The following is a 23553-nucleotide window of genomic DNA, read 5'->3' on the forward strand; positions in this document are numbered from 1 at the left end:
ATATATATATATATATATATATATATATATATATATATATATATATATATATATATATCATATTCCGGCCCTCTAGTGAGGGACTCGGTGAACAATGCAGTGAGATTGTGCACGATAACATACCTGGCCCGGGACTCGGTGAAAGACATATTGAGGCATGCACGAGCAAAGTAGTGAGCAACCATATCCAATTTAAAACATTATCAAGACTCAAACAGAATAAAAAGAAGGGATTAACACCTGAGTATCAATAGCGACAATCATATCAAGTATCCCTCGAATGTCATTATAAATTATATCAAAAGAGCCTTAGGAATCATAGACATGTATCAATATAATATGAAATAGCTTATAGAAGTCAAGGACATGAGTTATGGTAGAGTCTTCTAAGAATAGAAGCTTATATATATCGACTACTATCCAACGATAGAAAACTTGAGAGAGAAGCTCAATCATTTAAGAGTTCTAATATCAAGAAGTGAATAGGAATCATGAATCACACTCGAAACTTATGAATGGAATTACCCCAAATCTCATATCATTCATCACTTAAATCTAAGACATGCCATAAGAAAGAAGGGACAACTTTACACACCTGCTGAAGGTTATTCGTAATCTCGTTCGCTTCGTCGCCCCTTTAGCCTATTTAATATACAAGTAACGTTATCGTTAGTAACTATACTTCCTAGCTCATAAATCTGTGAGCAATCGCCTATAGAACTTATTCTTTAACTTATACTTTCTTGATTAGGGTTTTTCATTAGTTAAGGACTTAACGGAAATCGGGCAGCATTTCCCCTATATATTCACCTAGCCCGAATTTCCAATTATCCTCCTGTTATCACAGAAATACCAACAATGACAGTAATAGAGATATGTATATAAAACCCTTACAATTCAGCCCATAAACAACTCTAACAATCCAATAACCCTTCTTAATCCTTTTCCAATCCAAATCATTAACGTTTTAAGACTATACACCAAACAACCCAACGCACGCTTTGTATACGATATATTATACACTTCATTCTCCCAAATCTAGGATCCACATCAACGACAACACGACCACAACACGAATAACGACATATGAACATAAATCATACTTTTCATCCTTTCAACTCCACAATTCCATATAACAACTACAACTCCTAATATCAACGATTTCATGCAATTTCTCACTTCCAATTTCATCCAATCCAATTTTTATCCTTCCATTACAACACCATTAATACAACTATACCATAAAATGAGAAAATCGTACCTTAATTTAATCGAAGGAAATTATACACTTATTTGGTCCACTTTCGCTATTTCTTCTTCCTCAATTCAATACCAATGTTGCTATCACCTCCTTGGACTTGTAAATCACCTTGGAATTAAATCAAAGCAATTTTTTTTTTAAAACAGCCATGGCTGGCCGTGAACAGTAGCATCCATGCTCTTCTTTCTCTTTTTTTTTTTCATAAGGCTAGAAATTTGCAAATGAAGAATGATAGTTTGAATTAGTCATTGACATATATATTTATATGATGTCCCTCCATTGGACACGTCCCCCCCCCCCCCCCCCCCCCCCTAATGACTCATCAATTTTTTTTATTTTTTTATTATTTAAAAACGGGTGGGGCCCATAACTAATAATTAAACTAATTAATTAATTTTAATTAATCATTAATCCTTACTTGATAATCTAATCATAATTAATTGGTCCCTAATCTGCAATAATATTTCTATACTAAATAAAATTTATGTTACACTCCATAATAATCTGTGCTACTTGAATTAAGACAAGAAAGAATGAGTTAAGAAGGTTCAAGGAAAGTTAATCGAGTAGTAAGAATATCGTTATATATATATGGTAGCCTTAAGTATCCCGAGGTGACATCGTAACCTAAAGGATTTGAAATCGCGTTATGAGCGTATATGAGTATGTATATGTATGTATAAGAGGTTACATGAGGGTCGGAAGAGGATTAGAAGTTAAACGAAGCTGAACGAAATGAATCCAAACAACTTCAGAAAATATCTCGGACCAGATTTTTAGCCCATATTGTTGGAGGCATATCTCCTAGTATATGAGGAGTTTTAAGGTGTTTCAAAATTCTAAAATGAAGTTCATCGAGTCTAGTTTTCAACGCAACAAACCGCTCATCAAAATGATATCGGAATACGGAGATATGGACGATGCAAGTTGGGCTGGTGGGGCAGAAACTGGAAATCCGATCCAAGCACTCATATTTTGGCCCATTAGTATGTTTCGGCCCATGAGGCCCAATAACGTTAAAATATATAGAAAATTCATTTGAGGGCTGATCATTTTCAGTTAAGACCCTCCAAAAACATTAGAGAGAGAGAGAGAGAGAGAGAGAGAGAGAGAGAGCTTCTAGGCTAAGGAAGCCATTTTGATGAAAATCCGAGCCCCGAATCCCGAAGCTCATGAAGAGAAAAGCGTTGTACGTTGCGTTGCCTTCAATTTGAGCTAAATATTGGTCTTGGGGGATGAAATTTTCGTGGTGGAGCTGCTGCTAAGGTATTTATAAGATTCCTTTTATTTTATTAAAGTGTTTATTTAGAGTTTTAACGAATTAGAACGGAGAAAACAGCATTATAACTCGTTTGTTGTTTTGTTGAAATTTATGGATTAGGGGCTGTTTTAATTGAAATTGATGGACTGGTTTGAATTAATATTTTGGTTGTTGTAATCATAGATTATGTGATGAGAATGAAGGAATTTGAAGGTTAGAGTTGGAGTTAAAAATTGTTGTGGGTTGTTGTAAGGATTATAGAGATAATAATGTGGTTTAGTTGCATATGAATAGATGATGTGGTGTCGTGTGGCTGCTGTTGTATTTCTCAGAAATTTGCTGAAAAGATTGCATGGAATAAGGTATAAGAAGTGCATACGGGCTGCTTGGTGTATTGCAAGTGTTCGTTAGAATTTCGGGCATCGTTATGTTATAGTTGGGGGCTGGTTTGATATGTTGTTGTTCTTGTTGAAATAAAAGAATTGAAGATATGGTTGTGTCCATATGTTATTGTTGGTATTTATGTGTCAACAGGAGAGCAATTGGAAATTCGGATAGGCGAGTTTATAGGGGAAATGCTGCCGAAATTTCAGTAGGCAATTATGTGATTAAGCTTAGATTCTTGAAAAGCTTGAAATTGACAATTGGTAAACATGACCATTTGTAGATTCTGGACGAAATTGGAATTGAAGCCAAGCGAGCGTAAGGCGCAATCGAGGTATGTAAAGTCTTCCCCTTTGTTCTTTGGCATGTCCTAGATGTACTAGGTCAAGATCGGAGCCTCGGGGGCGATTCTGCTCATAGAAACTCGAGATTGATTTTTGGTACTATTCATTCAATTCAATTGAATTTCAAAAGGCGCATTTTGCTAGAAAAGTGGTTAAACCTCCATAACTTGAACAAATGTAACCTGATCACTATGAAACCTTCCTGGATGACTCCGTAGAGTTTAATGGGCGTGATTCTTGTCCGCCGCCTCGACTTGGCCCGAGGTGGGCCCGCTATTCCCCGATGCCTCTCTTATTGTTCTGTTTGTCTTATTACCATACGATAAGTCGAGAAAACTTATGGCTATTGTTCCGACTACTAAACGGGAGTTATTTTAACGAACCTGAATTAATTTAATGTTCATGGAAACAATTACGGGGACATAAACCCTGATATAAATTCTGTATGGCTTTAGCCAATGTACTCGTGTCCGGAGCTCGCAGGTAGCTCCTGGTTATTATGTTGTTTACTATACGATAGGTGCTATGACCACCTTTATGAGCTTTATAAAATATTTTTTTTTTGACATCTCAAACATTTTGAAAATATTACCCTGATATTTTGGATAAACTACTTACCTCCCGTACTTACTGATATACGATTTTGGTATACCTGAATCTTGTGTGATGTATGATCCTGGCGTGTGTGATTATGTTGGGAAAGTGATAATTTGGCATTCTGTATGGTTGTTTTCTGTTTTACCGAGTCCCGGGCCGGTTATGTGAATATGCGCATATGTAATATTGGCCACTGGACCCTCGACCGCGGCGTGTCCGACATTGACAGCTGGACCCTTGACCGCGTCATGCCGGACGTATGGCATTGACTGCTGGACCCTTGACCGCGTCTGCCGCACTTGTGATTGTGCCTGACATAGACCGCTGGACCCTTGACCGCGGTATGTCAAATGTGTGATTGTGACCGCTGGACCCTTGACCGCGGTATGTCAAATGTGTGATTGTGACCGCTGGACCCTCGACCGCGGTATGTGTGATTGTAACCGCTGGACTTTTGGTCGCGGTATGTGTGATTATAACCGCTGGACCCTTGGCCGCGGTACGTGTGATAGGGACCGCTGGGTACTTGGCCGCGGTATGCGTGGTAGCGACCGCTGGACTTATGGCCGCGGAAATTGTGCGTTGATTCTTTTATATGTGTGAAAGAAAAATGTTTTTCAAAAGAAAGTAAAGCATTTTGACATTCTAACTGTCGTATTTGCCTGCTGGAACCTCTTGGGTATGACTTGTGCACTAGAGGCGACCCTGTGGCGACCTGGTTATTCGTGCACACCCCAGTGCACTGTCCATTGTGCCCCTCACTAAAGGGCCGAAACCTGAGGTAAATGTATACTACCCGTGCTTGTGTAAGTTATGATTCTGCATGCATGGTTCTGCCTGTTACATTTCTGGACAGCGGATTCGGAGAATGATTCTGTTGGTGTTGCTTCTACATGATTGAGCCGGACTATGCTTCAGTCGGCTATAGTTCTACACCCCTAGCTTCGGTTAAGGGTATGTCAGTCGCACTTTGTGCCCCGATCCGCACGATGATCCTGCCAGTTAGGCTTTGTACCTCTGTTTCATATCACGATTCAGACGGCTACACCCCGTGATTATGATATATATCGTGGTCCTGGCCACACAATCTGTATTTCCGTTTCGGACTCGGATCCGATACTACCTGTTCTATTTCAATACTTCTGGCTCGGTTTTGCTTATATTGTTATATTTCCGCTTTACATACTCGGTACATTTCCGTACTGACCCCCTGTTCTTCGGGGGATGCGTTTCATGCCGCGCAGGTACTCCCAGTTGAGTTGAGGACAGATGGAAGATGTTCCAGTGCAGATGGCAAGCTCCATTTGTTCCCGGAGTGCTGCCGAGTCAGATTCTGTATGTTATGTTTTTGGGATCTTATTAGAGACTTTGCAGACAGTGTCGTGGGTATTGGTTGTCGGTCTGTGTACGTAATGAATTTTGTATGATCACAAATTTGTTCGGCTTGAAAGCCACGAGAAAGAATATTTCTGAAAGAAAAGTTTTGCTATGTACTTTATTATTTGTTTTAAAGAAAAAAATAAGAGTTGACGTGATTTTATGTGCAGCGAGAGTCTGAGGGTTCGCTCGGCCCTAAGTAAGGGTCGGGTGCCCATCACACCCCAGCGAGGTCGGGGTGTGACAATTTATAAACAATTTGTGTACTAATTAAAATTGAAAATTAAAAGTTCCTATTTCATGTCCGAAAATAACCCCGTCTTTAACTTAAGTCGATTAGCTTGCGAATAATTCGACGTACAAAAATACAAGGTATAACAATAAGGTCCACCGTTGCGGGCTCTCTAACTGCTAGGGCAGAAGTAATGACCACTGTAGGGATCGTCGCAAATCAAAAAACCCATTTTATATTGCTAAGTATGAGTCATTAGCCATAAAACACCCTAAGCAGTTCCCAAAGCAGTAAAGACAACTTTGTTCATTCTTTTGGTGAAAGCATCCTTGAAAGTAAGTCCCAAGCATCTCTTATTTCCTTTCCATTCCTCCATTTACTACTTATACTAGTTCTAGGTTCCCTAATGGTATAAGAAAAACTTAGAAGGGTAGGTGCTCACCTTCTAGGATGGAATTAATTACTAATTGAGAGCTTAAATTGAGACTAGGGATTTCACCCCAAATTGGGATTTTTGCCTAAAAATCTGATTTGATATGTCCAATGCGATTAGAAATCTATAAATTAAAGGATTATGATTGTTGAGATCGAGGGTCGGATAAATTCACCCTAAAATTTTGGGTTCGCCCTTTTGGGTAGTTAGGGGTATTTTGGGTATTATTTTCCCAAATGTTGATGCTTGTTTGATTAGACAATTTGTTGCTTACTTAGCGTTATATTGCTAGACTTTGAGCGTTCCGAGGCATTACGAAAGGGAAAGGCTCTAGCGGAGTAGCTTGCATTTGTTCCAGTTCTGCACTTTAGATGGTTATGGTTTACTTGAGTTAGACTTTGTTTAGTTGATTTGTACATTTAGTGGAATTGACAGGAGAAAGCATGATTAGGTGTTCGGACATGGCGTCTAGTTGGATAATACTTAGGTTGGTATGATTATTGATTATGTGGTCTTGTCACCATTACTTTATGTACTGAGACCTTAGGTGTATTTGTTGTGATATGGTAAGGAAGGAGTTGACATATATACTCTTCTTGTTGATTGCAATGACTTATGCATTTATGCTGTTGTTGAGTTGATCTCTGAGGCATGTTGTGACTTGTGGCATGGTGCCCTGTATTCCTTGACATTGATATTATTAACTAATCATATTTCACACTGAGTGTTGAACTGGAAGTACATTGAGCGTCATCTTGTAATCAGATATCGATATATATAAGGCACATATGATAGGGGGTAAGGATGTGGCCTAGTTTAAGCCACATTTGACAGGGGGTGAGGATGTGGCCTAGTTATGGGCTCGTGATCCGAGGTCAGTTCCTGAGCAAGTAGTATATGAACACCATGGGTCCTCTGCAGGTCATGACTATTGTGCGAAAATTTCCTTTAGCATGTGTGTACGGTTGACATACTATCATTGGTTGCATTGGACTTATCTTATTCTTGTGATGGGTTGATGGTTGTTATTGGTTAGTTTGGTTGTTGTGCTATTGTGCCTATCTGCCTATTATGTTGATTTTATGAACGTATGCATAATACTAATCTTAGTCGACCTATGATATCTACGATACATAGTGTTGGTGCTGATACTACTTTGCTGCAGACTTTTTTATGCAAATTGTGTGCCAGTGACTTCTTCCAGACCTCACCTTTTGCCTGAGGCCATTTCCCGTTCACATCATGGTTGGTCTTCCGAAGACGCTATGGAAGTTTGACTCTATCTGTGTTATTGTTGATAGGTTGATTAAGTCTGCCCACTTTATTTCGGTGAAGATAATGTATGATGTGGAGAAATTGGCTAAAGTCTACATCCGTGAGGTGCTTAGGCTTTACGGGGTTCCTATCTCTATCGTGTCGGACAGAGGCACCACGTTCACATCCAGGTTTTATGAGTGTTTGCATGAGGAGTTGGGTACGAAGTTGGATCTTAGCACAACCTTCCACCCTTAGACTGACGGACAGTCTGAGCAGACTATTCAGGTTCTTGAGGATATGCGTCGTGCGTGCATGATAGACTTTGGTGGGCATTAGGACCAATTATTTCTTTTGGCCGAATTTGCCTACAATAATAGCTACCACTCGAGTATCGATAGGGCCCCATTTGAGACATTGTATAGAAGGAGGTGTAGGTCTCCTATTGGGTGGTTTGATGCGTTTGAAATGAGACCTTGGGGTACCGCTCTTCTGGGAGAGTCCCTAGAGGAGGTAAAGGTGATTCAAGCCAAGCTTCTGGCAACCCAGAGTAGGAAGAAGGAGTATGCAGACCGCAAGGTCCGAGATGTTTAGTTTGAAGAGGGAAAGCAAGTGTTGCTGAAAGTTTCAACCATGAAGGGTGTGATGAGGTTCGGGAAGAAGGGCTAGCATAGCCCAAGGTACATTGGGCCGTTTGAGATCCTCAAGCATGTGGGGGAAGTGGCTTACAAGTTGGCTTTACCCCCGGGTTTATCAGGCGTTCATCCGGTATTTCATGTTTCAATGTTGAAGATGTACCACTGGACGATTCATACATAAACCATTGGGATTCGGTGTTATTAGATGAGAATTTGTTTTATGAAGAGGAGCCCGTTGCCATCTCAGATAGGGATATTCGCAAGTTGAGGTCCAAGGAAATCGCCTCTGTGAAGGTTCAGTGGAAAAATCGTCCGGTGGAGGAAGCTATTTGGGAAACGGAATCTGATATGCGTAGCAAGTATCTCAGCTTTTCATCGAGACAGGTAATTTCTCCTAGTTTACTCACCTTTATCCGTTTGGGGACGAATGGTGTTTTAATTGGTATCTGATGAACGACCCTTCCGGTCGTTATGAAAAATGTAGGGTCACCCCACCAAATAAAAGCCGAAATTTGACTTGCTTGTGATTGTTGTTTTATTGTATTGAGTCCGTCGGGGGGTGACGTAGGAAATTAGAACTCCGTTGCGAATTCCGAAGCCATGAGTGAATTCGTATGGTGTTTTTATGTCTGTGTGCATGTTTTGTTTGTGTTTGTGAGGCCTCGGATGAAATGTGGTGTGAAAGGGGGGGGGGGGGGGGGGGGGGGGGGGGGGGAACTGGACAAAAGTCGAGCTCACTACCCAAAAGGCACCGCTGCAGCGGTGGCGGTACCGCTGTAGCGATGGGCTGACCGATAAGGCTGCCACTATATACCAATACGATACGCAGGTCGAGAAGGCTGCCACTACAGATGAACATATCCATAACAACTCACATAGACACAGCTGAGCAAAACTTATACACAACCCACACATATGTCTACAGACCTCTAAGAGTATCGATAGTGAAATATGACGGGACAGGGCCCCGCCGTACCCCTAGATATACATAAGTCTACATCAAAACATCTGTACCAAAATAAGATAGGCTTCGGAACAATGGAGCTCTCCAAATAGCTGGGTGGAAATCCTAGGTTGGAGGATCACCAAATCGAGTATCCGTACCTGCGGGCATGAAATGCAGCCCCCCGAAGAAAGGGGGTCAGTACGAGATATGTACTGAGTATATAAAGCATGAAATACAATAAAGAGGATCATGACTGAAATAAAGATTACAGGAGACAAGTATGACAATCATAATACCAATACACTTGCCTTATGAAATGTAAATCATGCATATCAATATCATAAATCATAGCCGGCCCATCATCGGACTCGGTGAATAAAGTCATCATATACCATCCTTGGCGCCATAATCACATCATAATATCATCATATCATATATATATATATATATATATATATACCGTATCCCGGCCCTCTAGTGAGGGACTCGGTGAACAATGCAGTGAAACTGTGCACAAAAACGTACCCCGGCCCGGGACTCGGTGAAAGATACATTGAGGCATGCATGAGCATAGTAGTGAGCAACCATATGCAAACTAAGTCATATCTGAGACTCGATAGAATAATCAAAATGAACTATCATTTGAAAATCACGACAATAATCATATCAAGTACCCTTCGAAGGTCACAATGGATTATATCAAAATAGGACGCCTGAAATCATAGACACGTATTGAGACATAATAAAATAAGTTCTGGGAATCAAGAACATTAGCCATCCTAGTGGCTCTAAGAATAGGAGTTTCTTTGGAGTCATATACACGTCGTCTATTTGTTTCATAAAGATCATGCCAAAAAGAAGGAAGGGTTAGCTTTACAGACCTGTTATGGATTAACTGTAACCAAGCTTGCTTCGTCGCCCCTTTAGCCTATTTAATATGAAAGTAACACCATTGTTAATAAACTATGACTCTCCAGCTTATAAATTTACAACCAATTACTTATAGGAATCATTTCTTAGTTCATACTTCTCGATTAGTATTTTGATTAGTTAAGAACTTAACGGAAATCAGGCAGCATTTCCTCTACATAACTCGCCTAATCCGAACTTCCAATTAACCTCCGATTAGCATAGCAACACCAACAACAATGATAACAACCCAATAACCTCTCCTAATCCTTTTTCAATTCAAATCGTTAACATCTACGATTATACACCAAACAGACCAACATACGTTTCTTATACGATATCTTATACGCTTGCTTTCTTCCAAATTTACGAGCCATATCGACAACAATACGACAACAACATCAACCACCACCCATGTACAATAAAACTACTTCAATATCATTCTAATACAAGCTCGAAACAGTCCACCAAAACTACGACATCAAAAATACGATTTTCGATCTTTACTTTGCAAATTACAAACACACGGAAAAGAGCATAATATTGCCGTGAACAGCAGCACCTATACTTATCTATACTATATTTCCAGCCCTCAAACATAAACAAATTACCTTCAAATACAATACCGTAATAAAGACAACGCTAATCAAACTTAATCCAATTAGAATAACTCCAATTCTGCCCATTACAATGCCAAAGATAACCATGTAATTTTCTTACTTCCAATTTCGTCTAATACAATTTAATCTCTCCATTACAACATCATTAACTCCAATTACATTTCAAGAAGAAGAATCTTACCTTAATTTAATTAGGACAGATCCTATAATCACTTGCACCAATTGCACCACTTCTTCTTTCTCAATTTAGATTCTAACTTGTTGCCTCCTTTGGGACGTGTAGAACATTGTTTTAGGATTTTTAGCCATTGAAATCTTGAGCTCAATTGTGAACAGCCATGGCCGTGAGTTGCCATGGCTGTGCTATAAGTTTTGTTTTCAAGAAAATTATGGAATGAAATGTTTAGCAATTAGTCACCATGTGAATATATAGGCAGCCCCTCCATGGGACATGTGTCCACCCTTATGACATGTGTCCCACTCAATTAACCACCAATCAGGTTCAGCCATGTGTTGTGGGGCCCACTTAGTGGTTTAATTAGCTTAATTAATCATTAATCCCCACTTAATAATCTGATCATGATTAATTAATCCCTAATCTCCACTAATATTTCTACACTAATTGTAATTAATGTGCAAACCGGGCACTATTAAAATCGGGATTGAAAAGTCCCTGTCTCAAAATAACCTTGTCCTTAAACTTTTGTCGATTAGCTTACGAATAATCCAACGTGCAAAAATATGGGGTATAACATCCTTCCCCTCTTTAGAACATTCGTCTTCAAATGTTAAACTCGTCCTGCAGTCCCAATACTTTCTCAAGTGTTCTCTTATTGAATTATGCCCTTCACATGCCTCTTTCATTGGTCGATTTCCTTTAATTTACTATAACTCATTCCAGATCTCTAAGTAACCATTCCCGTAATATTCCCTCTTGATATCGCCTCTCGAGGTAATACTTCCACATTATTGGATTTACTCTCCTTTTTATTTCGCAGTTGGTTGACAGTTGTATTGCGAGCTCTTCTGCTGAAATCTTACTCTTCTCTCTGGTACACTTAGTCATAACTCGACTCTTTCTTCTTCTATAGTTACTCCTTTGAGATGTATCGTTCACTTCATCTTACCTCTTACGCATAGACGTCCCTCGTCGATTTATTAGACTTTGCTATCCCTGGAGTATTTCATGCTCTCAACCTGTAGACCCTTCGCAGACTCTACGAATAAAACGAAATTTTCCAAGGTGTTACATTATTTTACTTCAATAACCTTACATTACTTTGCTGTTTCAATCCATATTCTGGAATCTTCGGCCTCATGTATCACTTCTCGACTTTCTTTTTAAAAGATTTTAACTGTCACTCTACTTTTTAGCTCTTAATCTCAATCCTTAGAGTTGGTTATTAAGTAGCGCTAGAGCTCCCTCATATAATAACTTTACATAGCTGCTTTGTGATCTGACTATCATTAACTGGTATAATTCTGAAGGAATTTTTGATTTGACATATAAATTCACTGTCATCCAGTAACTCGCTTGTTCTGATCATCTCGCTTAAACCATTTCCCTTAATCCAACTTATAACACTTTAGGCATATTATCTAGTGTCGTTCCTTTATCTTTAATTCAAACTCTCCTATTGCCTCTTTACCCAGATTTTGTTCTTAGTTCTCCTATCACGCATCATAATATGTGTAAGTGCTCAAATGAGCCCAAGAGATATCTTAGCGTCATCTTAGTAGTCTTCATGCTTTACCTTGCCTTCTTCTCTCTTATCTTACAATCGATATCGGGATAAGTCTTCGGCTCAGCCATAGCCATGTCCTATTTTCCCTCAGTATTAATTCTATCTCGGTAATTTGGCTTAAACCATCTTTACATCTTTCCTTAATGTGTTCGAAATATCGTAACCACATTGTTATTACTGAATCCTTACTCTTCTTATCAATTACTCACTTGGCCTCATTCTTAGCATACAAATATTCGTAGGTTGCATAACTATTCTTGTACGACTTGTATAAAATATATCCAATCTTAATCGTAGTCTTTCCTTCTCTTGGTTCATTATGCTTCCCATAACTCATCCGTACTAAAACTCACTCGTAGCCTATCTTGTTATACTCCTTTCCCTTCCTTTATTCACCCCTTTGATTTTCTCATATCCTACTATAGGAGATTTTCTATCCCTTCCCTTTGCTACTTATAAGTCGCAATATTACTAGCGCACAACTCTACTGCCAAATCTTAGCCTATAATCTAGTATAGCATTGCTATCCTTTATAATATCTCTTAAGTTACTCGTTATCATTCTCTTTTCGTACTCTTTCTTTTTATAAGCACCCACTTTTAATGTCATACAATTCAAGACCTTTACAAATGATTCTCAGCACTGTCTCAAATATCATCCTGACTTCTATCCGTTTATTGTTGGCTTTCAGATCTTACTAACTTGTTTCAGCAAGGGATATCACTTGAAGTTTAAGTATCCATATCAAACATATTGCAGTGTCAATTGCTTCCATTTTACACTTGCTTTTCTCACACCCGCTTCCGCCCTTTAGGGTGTACTTATACCATTATCTGTTTATATTCCGCTCTGCGTCCCTATTTCCAACCTTCAAATTCATCTGATCTCCCTTTCTTTTTTCAATTCACTTGGTACACTGTACCATATCCATATCCTTTCTTTATAATTTATGATTTTGATTATCCACGTACAAAACCATAACAAAATCGTGAAGCGATGAGAACCTTTCTACATATAGTATAAAATCTCATTTGACCATCTGTACTAAAGTAATGCAACCCATGTAGCAACTTATCCAATGCCACATTCCACTTACTCTGATAAGTAATTAGTTAGTACTTATAGTCGTTCCAAATTCTCAATTAGGTAGCACATATATTCCGAGGATAAGTGTCCAAAGTTCTCTTGTAAAATTATCTTTATCCCAACCTGTATCATCTGTTTCCTCTAATGAATTTACAATACATCATTTGTTCCTCAACCTACAGTCCCCGTCCTTTAAGGATTTCACTGTTCCCGAGGTGAAGTCGTATACATGTAGTACTCCTTTATGCCTTATGCTCTTTTACCCTTGCTGTGTTCCCAGTACCGACTTCTAACTTACTCAAATTCATATCGGGTTCATTTAAATGACAATCTTATCTTATAACCTCATCGTTGTACTATACCATTAAGCTCGTAGCTATATATTTCCCTTTCGTTCTATACCCATACTCAATTAATTACATCTATCTTGGGTGCTTCCTTTAGAATTCCCTTACCATTTCTCCAGTCTATAACCATCTTTTATTCTATGCACAAGAAATCTTATGCTACCACTATATCCTTCGGAAAACATTACTTCTACATAACCCCTTTCTCATTCTCAAAACGCACTCTGCTTATCCCTGTATGTTCTTATCATACCAGTCATTTTCTGGCACTTATTTTACCTCGTTGCTCATCTTTCTATAGTTTGGTCTTTCATAATTCCGTCACTTATATTGCTCGCCTTCCCGGCTATACATGTCATAACCTATTATTGCATTGTTATCTAACGTTCTTCTTATTTCTTTCTTTCAATTAACTCCTTCTTCACTTGTGCTCGCTATCATTTCCGTTATCGCATAATCTTTATTCTGAACTTTCCCTATAGAATAACTCCATAAGTCTTTCTTATTCATTCTATAGCTCGCCTTTATAGTTTAATCACATAGATCACGTCATATCCTTTAGTCACTTCCTCTCTAGGCTTTACTCATTTTCATAACAACCCTTATGATATTCACATTACATCCTTTTTGTAATCAATCCTATAGCGTAACACTTCTTAACCTTTTACCCTTTCTGGCCAATCTTATCCTTAATACCTCACAAGCTGTCTTATCAATACATTCATATTCGTCACAATTCTTCTTCCTCTGTACTCTTGCCTCAATTATACTATTACTTCTTCTAACTATAAACTCGTCGTAATTTATCCCTACTTATCAGTTCACTCGATACCTCAATAAAACATTTTGTTAAGATTTGCCACCTTTTTCTAAATCATACCTTAGTGTCACAAACCCTTCCAAATTATCCTAGCATTTCATCAACAACACATGAAACACATGATCTAAGACAGCCTACAAGTTTGAGTTTTCCTTCTACAAATTCCATCTCCAATTAGTTGATTAAGAACTAATAAACTTAAGGACATAAAGATATGATGAAATGTTACCTCAAGAACACAAGAACGCTCCAACTCCAACATTACGTCACCATGAAGCATCCAAAACCACCACAAGAAAAAAGAACTAGAATCCGACAAGCACCACGGGACTTCTAATGCTTGATTCACATAGTTTACCTTCAGATTTGTTCTTGGGTCATGAACGAACTATTTAGTTCATAAACTACTTGCTGTATGCTTTGTACTCTTCAAATAAAAGTGAAACTTAATTGTGGACGTTTTTTCTCTTCAACATGGGCCTTTTCTAAGGTAAAATGTGGCCGGAAAGTATTCTGGTCCGTTCAAATGAATTCCAAACTTTACTGCTCATATTTGCTTCTTCGAAATAAAATTTCCCAAATAAGAATGATGCCTCTTATAGATGACATGGAGGGTATCTCTTAAAGCTTTAATCCAACATGATAAATTTACCATATCGATATCGACCTCGTAATTACTATTACTATCAATTCAACAGTTAACTTTATTTCTCGAAGTCAAACTTTCAGCTTGGTCAAATCCTATTATTACTGTTGACACGACCTTTCAAGACATATTACGAACTTATATCTTATTCCCTTTTTATTTCTAAGAAAATTTTGGCAGAGTTTCCTCAGTATTTCTTACTATCCCAAAACCTGCATGCAGGAAATACCAACAATGCTTCACAGGGCCAACATATATACGTATATATCATATCATATGATAGCCACACAGGGCTCCCAATTTCAAGTAAAAGTATAAATATGTCGAAAGTTACCTCATATATCACACCTCGAGACGTACTTGATCCTTTAGCGATCTGTCCTGTTATACTTTCCTATCTACCTTCCCTTTCATTCTTCAACTTTACAATTCAATCATACTTTAATATTCTTACCTTATCCGACATGCATCTTTCGCACCGTTGCTTACCTGTGTACTTTGTAACTTCCAATATCATCAGTCACTTTCTTCTGTCGATGTCGTTCTTCAGCTGAAATCAAGGGTTAGTATAAGGAATTTCATTTCCTATAGCTGGGCTCTAGTGCACGATCTTAGATATGAAAGAAAGGTAACATCCTAAATGTCCTGTAGCTTCCTGTTTATAGATGTGGTGCACAACACACCGATAAACAAGACTCTACTAGACACGGTCTGTAGACACTCCGATGATGAACTGCTCTGATACCACTTTTGTCACGACCCAACCCCATGTGCCATGACTAGTGCCCGAACTGGACACTCGTATACATACCTGTTAAATATAATCACATTGAAACTACGACAATATGGGAATTTGCAAGAGCAAGCTATAGACTCAAAACGCCGTATATCATAATAAACCTGTCTCGTGAGGAGTCACAGCTAACCAATACATGGCACGATATGCAAGCCGACAAGGCTGCCACTATATACCAATACGATACGCAAACCGACAAGGCTGGCACTACAGACGAACATATCCATAATAACTCAAACAGACACAGCTGAGCAAAACTTATACACAACCCACACATATGTCTACAGACCTCTAAGAGTATCGATAGTGAAATATGACGGGACAGGGCCCCGCCGCCTAGATATGCATAAGTCTACATCAAAAGATCTGTACCGAAATAAGATAGGCTCCGGAACAATGGAGCTCCCCAAATAGCTGGGTGGAAATCCTAGGCTGGAAGATCACCAAATCGAGTATCCGTACCTGCGGGCATGAAACGCAGCCCCCCGAAGAAAGGGGGTCAGTACGAGATATGTACTGAGTATATAAAACATGAAATAAAATAAAGAGGATCATGACTGAAATAAAGATTATAGGAGACAAGTATGACAATCATAATACCAATACACTTGCCTTATGAAATGTAAATCATGCATATCAATGTCATATATCGTAGCAGGCCTATCATGGGACTCGGTGAATGAAGTGATCATATACCATCCTTGGCGCCATAATCACATCATCATATCATATATATATATATATATACCGTATCCCGGCCCTCTAGTGAGGGACTCGGTGAACAATGTAGTGAAACTGTGCACGAAAACGTACCCCGACCCGGGACTCGGTGAAAGATACATTGAGGCATGCACGAGAAGAGTAGTGAGCAACCATATGCAAACTATGTCATATCTGAGACTCGATAGAATAATCAAAATGAACTATCATTTGAAAATCAAGACAATAATCATATCAAGTACCCTTCGAATGTCACAATGGATTATATCAAAATAGGACGCCTGAAATCATAGACACGTATCAAGACATAATAAAATAAGTTCTGCGAATCAAGAACATTAGCCATCCTAGTGGCTCTAAGAATAGGAGTTTCTTTGGAGTCATATACACGTCGCCTGTTTGTTTCATAAAGATCATGCCAAAAAGAAGGAAGGGTTAGCTTTACATACCTGTTATGGATTAACGGTAACCAAGCTTGCTTCGTCGTCCCTTTAGCCTATTTAATATGAAAGTAACACCATTGTTAATAAACTACGACTCTCCAGCTTATAAATTTTGTCACACCCTAATCTTACTAGGGTGTGATGGGCACCCGACCCTTACGTAGGCCCGAGCGAACCCTCCGACCCTTAGTACATACATAATCTTGTCGAACTTTCAAATCAAATAAGGATGAAATACATGGTAAAGTTTTCAGAAATAGTCTTTCTCGTTGCTCTCAAATCAAACAAAATCTGTAATCATGTAGAATTTATATCCTAACACAAAAAAACACATCGGCTGATGGAGCCGCTTACAGAACTGACAACCAATACCCACGACTCTGTCTGCAAAGTCTCTAACATTAATCGGACATCATAGCACATATACTCTGACTCGACAACACTCTGGGAACAAATGGACCTCGCTAACTTCACTGGAACATCTTTTGTAATATCTTCCACTCATATGGGTGTACCTGCGTGGCATGAAACGCAGCCTCCGAAGAAAGTGGGTCAGTACGGAAAATGTACTGAGCATGTAAGCTATGAAACATAGGAAACAGAGTCATGACTGAAACAGAGAATTACCAGAATCAAGTGTGACCTTTTAAAATATCAAAGTACTTGCCATTTTAAATGAAAATCATGCATATCCATGTCATATATGATATGTACAGATAACGTGTCCCAGCCCTCTATTGAGGGACTCAGTGGATAAAATCATACATGTCCACATCATATATCACATATGCGTAACGTGTCCCGCCCCTCAAGTGAGGGACTCGGTGGATAGAATCATGTATGTCAACATCATATATCATGTATACATATAACGTGTCTCGGCCCTCTATTGAGGGACTCGATAGATACATATAACGTGTCCCGGCCCTCTTTTGCGGGTCTCGGTGAATACATTATCATATGCCATCCTGGCCACCATCCCCATATCATCATAACATCATATACATGTAACGTGTCCCGGCCCGCAAGTGAGAGGGACTCGGTGAACAATGCAGTGGAATACGCACGAGACCATGTCCTGGCCCGGGCTCAGTGAAATCCAAACTGAGGCTTACATGAACAGAATAATGCGAAACCATATGCACATAAATCAAGACTCGATAGACAAGTGTACTTACCGACTCCTGGAGGCTCAGAACAAGTTTCGGGTCAATCCGACTTAGTATGAAAAAGTTATGGACGTTTGAGGTACAGAACCTTCTACGAGCATTTCAGAAGCCATTTTTGGAAAATCGAAGCAATAATCATATCAAGTATCTTTCGGATATCGTATAGATCAAATCAGATATAACTTTTGGAATCATATGTACATATCAGAATATATCAAAGACTCAATGGAATAGTCGAACGTGCTACCATTTGAAAATCAAAACTTTAGTCATATCAATTATCTTTCGAATGCCATTCGGAAACATATCAGACAGAACTTCGGACATCATAGATACGCATCAAACCATATGAAATAGCTTATAGAATTCTTTTGAAAACATATCAAAAGTGCATAAGAATCATCAACAGACTCGGAATCCAAGAATAGAGTAACCCCGAGGTGCATATCATACCTTATTTGGCTCTAAGACATGCCAAAAGAAAGAAAGGGTAAGCCTTACATACCTCTGCCACGCCTTATTAGCTACACTTATTTATCCAAGCTTGCTATTCTACATTCAAGAAGATTTTTACGTAATCATTAGATTCATTGTCATTCACTTGCCTTAGCTTCTCAAACAAATTCACTTATAATCTGCCGAAAGTTCGGCAGCATTTCCTCTGTAAACACATCATCCCCGAGAATCTAACTCGGCCAATATACAACAACAAATCCGAGAATTTAACTCGGCCAAAATATCAACAACAATACCAACAATTATTCCAACCATATCCACAATCGATTCAAAACGCATACTAACATTTGCAATTTCTTTCTACAAACTTCAACGGTGTTTCACTTATATTCAATTCATATTTGCTCACACATTCACGTACTAATCCGAAGCCATTCAAACAATATTCAAGTACGCTTTAAACAATCCGCACAATATCCACAATAATCCCACCAACATGCCATTCCATCCGAAACCTTCCAAATTCAACAAAAACAATAACAACACATTTCTTCCTTTCAAATTCATGAACCATACCAACAATTCACACACTAACAACATTATTTTCCATAAATACAAGAAATGGTTTTTGACATCACATTAGCATTTAAACAACTCTCCAACACTTACAACTTCAACTAGAATTATCAAACTTTCATTTCCATCATAGATTCCATTACAACAACAACCAAAATACTTAAGAAATTGATTCATTCTCTTCCACATCATACACTAACCATACGGCCACAACACATATATCCATATTTTCATGAATTTCATCCATTTCTACATACTACAACATACACAAACATCCATAACATATAAAAGAAGATTAAATCTTACCTTTTTCCTACAACTTCTCACTTGGCTAGAATTATGGTCTTGCAACAAAGAGAGGTTTTCTTGCTCCAACAATCATACCACGTTAAAGAGGACCTTCGAATTAGTAGGAATACTAGAAGAAATAATTTTTTTGGATCAAAGTTGAAAGCTCCAATTTTTTTTTCTTTCTCTTTTGGCCGAATGGCCTTTGTCTTGCTCCCAAGGATTTTGTTTTCTTGAAGGTTCTTGAATTAAGATGACAAATGGGAGTAGTCATCCCTTATATTATTTGGACTAAATCCCCAAGTGGGCCTTGGCCCATCCCTTGGCCGGCCACACTTGGGCTTCTCTTTTTTTTTTTCCAAGCCCATTTCTTCAAGACCAATCTCCCCTTCTTTTGTTGCACGAAAAATTATTATCCAATTTCTAAATTTTTCCTTAGAGTTTCTTAATATTTCCACATCAAAAATTTTCATAAACAACATATATGTTAAACAAGATCAAAAATATTGCCTTACTCTTAGCTTCCCGCAATTATCTTGAATTATCCGAATGCACAAAATGCGGGATATAACAAATTTACTGTTATATCCCGTAATTTATACGTTTGGATATTTCATGGTGGTCGCGGTGAGTTAAGGGAACGACCATCTTCCAAATGCAATTTAATGTACAAGTTGGTTATAAATATTATTTATGAACATCGGTTGTATGGAAATATTGAGAAAGGTTAAGGGTAAAAAGAGAAATTCAAGAAAATGGAAAAATTCTCTAGGAAATAAAGAAAGGAGCATGTGGCCATTTCATAAGTGAAAGGGGGCTAATTATAAATAATGAAAGAGTGTATGGACCAAGCTTGCTTAAGAAGACTTTTAGTCTTCTTTGACCATTTTTAGAAATTTCAAAAAAGAAAAGAAAAAGAAAGAAATCTCTAGAGAGGGGCATGTGCCCCTCACATGCTTGGAAGCTTATATATATATGACTAAGTCTTGAAAGGAAGAGTAATTCATCAATTGCCAAGTCTAGAAAAATCAAGAAAGATCAAGAAAGAAAGAGAGGAGGAGAAAAGGGAAGGCCATTTCGGCCAAGACCATGGAAAACTAGGCCCTTGATATCTTGTTCCAAAAATTAGTCTCTTCATGTATTCCTACTAATTCAAGGGCCCTCTTCAACGTGGTGCAATTGTTGGGGCAAGAAAACTATCCTTTGTGGCAAGTCCAAGATTCTAGTCAAGTGGAAAGTTAAGGAAGAAGGTAAGGATTCATGCTCTTTTATGTGTTATGGATGGTGTGTGAATATTGTTGTGTGTAAGAATGAATGAAAACCATAGAAATAATGTGTGTTGTAGGTGTGGCCGTGAGTGTATATTGTGTGTATGGCCGTGTATATTTGTTTTATTGTGATGGGATGGTGAGCAAATTTTATGTAGTATATTAGTTGTTGAAATGTATGGACATGGATGAAGAATTCATGAAAATATATGTGTAGTTGTGTTAGCCGAAAATAGTTGCATTTGTGGAGAAATGATGAATCAATTTTACTAAGTATTTTAATTGTTGTGTTATGAATTCCATGATGTTAAATGAGGATTTAATAGTTGGAAATGAAGTTGTGATTGTTTGTGGATCATGGAAGGTAGTGTGATGTTATTAGTATGATGTTGTAGTATGTAGTTCATGAATTTGAAGGAGAAAGGGAGTGTGTTGTTATTGTTCTTATTGGAATTGGAAGGCATCGGGTGAAGTAGTATGTCGGTAGAATCATTTGAATGTTATGCAATGTGAATTGAATATGAATGAAATGTCATTAGATTGTGTGACAAAGGTTGCCAAGGTTACATTGTATCTTGGATTAAATTGTTGACATTGTTGGCATGATTGTTGGTAATGTTGTCGATAGTTTGGCCGGGTTGAATTCCCGGATTATTGTTGATTAAAATTTGGCCGAGTCAGAACCTCGGGGATGGTATATTTACAGGGGAAATGCTGCCGAAATTTCGGCAGACAAAGTGTTACTTTAAGGAATCAACATCTAAAGGCCCTAATTAAGTTTTGGTAAACATGACCAATTTGTAGATTTTGGCGGATTTGGAACGTGAATTTGGAGTATCAAAAGGAGCAGAAAAAGGTATGTAAGGCTTCACCCTTCTTTCTATGGCATGTCTTAGACGTAATAAGTCGGATACGAGCCGCGAGGACAATTCTATTCTCCGGAACCCGCACCCAAAGTTTTCCCTTTTTCGTTCAGTAGAATTGAACTAAAAATTGTGCGAAATGTTAGAAAAACTTCCAAAACATCTAAAACTTGTATAAAGAGGACCCGACTACCCTAAAACCCTCCCAAGTGACGTCATGAAATGTAATGAACGTAAATTTGGTACGCCGCCTCATTTGACCCGAGGTGGGCCCATGGTTTCCGGATTTTCCTTATTGTTCCGTTTGACCTATTTTGAAGTAGAATCCAACGGAAACTTTTTATCCTTATGCCGCTTATCAAACGACAAGTAATGTAGCTATTCTAATGAGAATACTTCTATGATGATAATGATAATGATGAAGTAGGGAAGAGAATATGTCTATGGCAAGTATGACGAGAATGATTGTATGTCTAAAAGTCTTAAGTGAAGGATTCAATATGAGCACAAGAATAATGGACTAGTTCTTGAGTCCAACCCTATTCCTTTGTGATGACTCTATTTTCTAAAGACTCTAAAGTACATGAAATAATGTTTTATAAGCTTTACGATCTTGTCCCATGTTTTCCCTTAATGCTATTTTTCATTGATAGTCTCGCCTCATGATATTAGTTCCTTCAAGGTGAGGCATAACGATCATGATTGTTTCATAATGTAATCGGAGGCTACCGACCTTACGTCACTCCGACGTGGACATGGTTTTCTTGGACTCTCGAGCGTGTTGTATGCATGTTATAAGTATATGTATATGATGTATGTAAATGTATATGGTAAAAGAACCAGAGCGCTATAGACGCTGATATATGTACATGATGCACGTCTACGTATACGATAAAAGAGCCAGAGCGCTATAGACGCTGATATATATATATATATGATGTATGCATATATATACGGGGAAGATGGGAATGAGGCCAGAGCGTTATATACGCATATCCACCTGATCAGTTGGCATTATATGACATGACATCGTCCCGGACGCGGGATGCCCGGACGCGGGATGTATATATTTATGGTTAACTGGATCGGCTGCCAACGCCTCGGCAATATGACATGTTCTATTTTTATATATATGAGCAAGAAATATGTTTTTTTAAAGGAAAGCTAAGCATGCATGGTATCCGCCCTCAGCGGCCCTCATATGTACAGGTTACGCTTTTATCCTATGACATGTTCTATGTTTCCATGCAGTTGTTGTTCATACGCATATTTCTTGCTAAGTTACTAATCTTGCCTTACATACTCCGTACATTGCTCGTACTGACCCCTCTTCTTCGGGGGCTGCGTTCATGCCGCGCAGGTACTCCCAGATGATTAGAAGACCTTACTGAAGATGTTCCAGCGGACATGGCGAACTCCATTTGTCCCGGAGAATTGCCAAGTCCAAGTATATTCTATGATGTTTTGTTCTATGTTAGAGACTTTGCAGACAGAGCAATGGGTATTGGGTTGTCAGTCTGTAAGCGGCTCCAGCAGCCGATATGTTATTATGTTTCATGTCACGAGTCTTACATGATGTCAGAGTTTACTGATGTAAAAAAAATAATATTGGAGAGCTTACTATGTATTTCTTTCTTTACTGATTCAAGAGTTTCTATATGTAATAAGAGTCAGCGGGTTCTCTCGGCTCCAGATATGGGGTCGGGTGCCCATCACACCCTAGTAAAGTCGGGGTGTGACAGAGTGGTATCAGAGCAGGTCGGTCTAAGGGTTGTCTGCAAAGTCGTGTCCGGTAGAGTCCTGTTTATAAGTGTGAAGCCGGCCACATTTATAAATAGGAGGCTGCGGGGCATCTAGGGATTGTTGACCTTCTTTCTGTCTCTGATCGTGCGATAGAGCCAAGTCATATAAAATAAGATTCCTGATACTAACCGTTAATTCCCGCAGACGCTTGGTAGCGGCGGGAGCAGGCGAGTGACGATATGACAAGTCACAAAGGTAAGTCCAGATATTTTGTTCTGATACTTGGAACTGGAAGTTTTGGATGGTTGGAATAAGTCATATAGCCGTAAGT

Source organism: Lycium barbarum, chromosome 12 (assembly GCF_019175385.1).
Source record: "Lycium barbarum isolate Lr01 chromosome 12, ASM1917538v2, whole genome shotgun sequence".
Lineage (NCBI taxonomy): Eukaryota > Viridiplantae > Streptophyta > Magnoliopsida > Solanales > Solanaceae > Lycium > Lycium barbarum.